The sequence below is a fragment of the Sinocyclocheilus grahami genome, unplaced genomic scaffold (assembly GCF_001515645.1).
Source record: "Sinocyclocheilus grahami isolate Dianchi unplaced genomic scaffold, SAMN03320097.WGS_v1.1 scaffold763.1, whole genome shotgun sequence".
In the NCBI taxonomy this organism is placed as follows: domain Eukaryota; kingdom Metazoa; phylum Chordata; class Actinopteri; order Cypriniformes; family Cyprinidae; genus Sinocyclocheilus; species Sinocyclocheilus grahami.
In genome coordinates this window covers 313,629-316,528 of record NW_015505942.1, presented here as the reverse complement: position 1 = coordinate 316,528, position 2,900 = coordinate 313,629, and positions in this window count along the sequence as shown.

Below are 2,900 nucleotides of genomic sequence, written 5' to 3'. Positions count from 1 at the left end.
GCTTAAAATTTTATGGTAAAAAAAAAAAAAAAAAAATATATATATATATATATATATATATATATATATATAAAATGGAGAATAACAGATCAACCTTTTAGCAGGTTAGTTTGTAAACAATTATAATGTTTATAACAGTATAACTATAACAGTGTAATTCCCCCCAAAAGTAGCATTGGTGTTTTTTTTTTATATAATAGATAGTGTTGTGAACAAGCAGGCTTTCAGTGATACTTCATTCATTGTATATACTATAAAGTGTCAGCAGCAAAATATACATTTGAGGTGGGTAAGGTTACAAATACCTTTTTTTTTTTTTTTTTTAAGAAAATTTCACATTAAATAGTTATTCTCAATTACATTTATCTCACAGGGCCCTGAGGAGTTTTCGTGAAATTATGAGAAAGAGCCTTATAAATGAGAATGCATAATGTCATCCAATTATTTGGAGGAAAAACTGTGAGCTTCAGATTTTATGAAGTCCACAACTGAAATCCATCTGAAATGCAAGTACCACATAGACAAGATTGTATGCTGAAATAGCTGAAATAATGCAGATATGTACATAACTTAATGATATAAAATGTACATATACATAATATATAGTATACAGTTATTTTGTGTTGTATGTTGCTTCATTTCTTTGATAAATCTGAGGTTGTACAGGGCCATTTATAATGTATCTCCAGCATTGCTTCAGCATTGCTATTTTGCGCTTCGGGTCTGTAGGAGAGACTTGAGGAGAGCTGCTGAGAGGTGTTTTGGCCCCAAGGACCCATGATGGAAACGTGTTCCATGGAGGTGCCATAAATATGTGATATTTGTGCATGCATAGAAAAAAATACGCTCAGGGCGAGTAACTGCAGCTGTTAGTAAAGGTAATTGTCTCCAGCTTGTTTCTACTTACTCATCATTTTATCAGATTAGCCTTAGTGTGAGGGTGATGGGTTATGTAAATTAAGTTAACTTTAGTCCGGATGATTAAAGTATGTTACCGATTTAAAATGAGCTAGGCTCAATCAGCAGCATTGTGCAATCACGTTGAGTACCACAGAAAAAAACTAATTTTGACAATTTATTTTGCAATTTTTTTCTTAAACATTACATTTACATTTTTTTTTTACATTAAACATTAAAATGCACAATGTTTATAGCTACAAGTATAGCCACAATACCAAAACATTATACATAATAATGTGAGAGTAGTGTGAGAAAATATTAATTCATACTATTTATTCATTAATTCATTTATTAATTTAATAATAATAACAATTATTATTATTATTATTACTACTACTACTACAAAGTCCAAATTAGTCCTTTAATTACATTTATATTACTATTTTAAATAAATAAATAAACATTACACTTATTATTATTATTATTATTATTACATCGCAAGTGTATAATAGTAGTAGTTGTAGTAGTAGTAGTAAAGAGGGTCAAAATTGATATATCTTAATCTCAACAGAAAACAGTAAAAACAACATTGTGTACAGATTTCCTTAGTTTGGCCTGTTGAAAGGTAATCCTTATCAACAATGGCTTCTTATTCCAGATGAGCTGCCAAGTCGGATTTATCTTCAGTGTCTGTCCTGAATCATTTTTTTTCTCTCTTTACATAAGATAATCCCACAATTCACAGTCAACCACTCAAGGCTCACTGATGCATACTTATTTGCAAATGCCTGCGAGGACAAGCTCTCATTGCACTTGGTTAACTTTTAACACCTCCACTGAAACACAGTGAATGATATGATGCTTTTATGTGGCCATTTCAGATTGCTTTCACTGCTTGACCTTCAGGTAAGCAGTCGAGGACACTTAGTCCACGTCCTCCAATTTTCTAAACCCTTTCGTCACACATTGTAGAAAAGGGCGTTCAGATCATTCCCTGCGATAATGGAGAGAAGTCTCACATTCAGAAGTCATCACAGGACTTCGTGGAGAGAGTTTGAGAAGTAAAAAAAAGTTAAATTATTGTGCCAATCGGGGATTGTGACATTCAGTTTTATTTTTTCAGTAGAATTAAAATATGCTGAAACGAAAAGACTTAATTTAACTAAATGCTGTTAAAACAGAAATTGCTAGTAGATTTTACAAGCATTTACAAAGAAATAGCAACACATTCAGTTTAATTAAATTTAATTCAACACATTAAAGGAACACTCCACTATTTTTGAAAATAGGCTAATTTTCCAAATATCCTAGAGTTAAACAGTTGAGTTTTACCGTTTTTGAATCCATTCAGCCAATCTCCGGGTCTGGCGGTAGCACTTTTAGCTGTAGCTTAGCATAGATCATAGAATCTGATTAGACCGTTAGCATCTCGCTCAAAAATGACCGAAGAGTTTAAAACTTGACTCTTCTGTAGTTACATCGTGTACTAAGACCGATGGAAAATGAAAAGTTGCGTTTTTCTCGGCCGATATGGCTAGGAACTATACTCTCATTCCGGCATAATAATCAAGGACCTTTGCTGCCGTACTATGGGTGCAGCAGGCACAATGATATTACGCAGCACCTGAAAATAGTCCCCAGCACGCTTCCTGTGCAAGCAGGTGGTCACGTTGGTTATGTTGACGGAAGTTAGCCTATTTTCAGGCGCTGCGTAATATCATTGCACCTGCTGCACCCATGGTACGGCAGCAAAGTTCCTTGACTATTATGCAGGAATGAAAGTTCCTAGCCATATCGGCCTAGAAAATGAGTTTATACATGAGTATATACATATACTGTATACTCATGTGTATATATATACAGTATATATATATATATATAGCCTTTTCCATTGGCACAATATACTACTTGTAACAGAATTTCAACTGTTTCACCGTTTGTATCACTCCACTTGCAGTATTTCTCACGTTGAGTGTCATGGCAGTTGCCCAAATCCACTA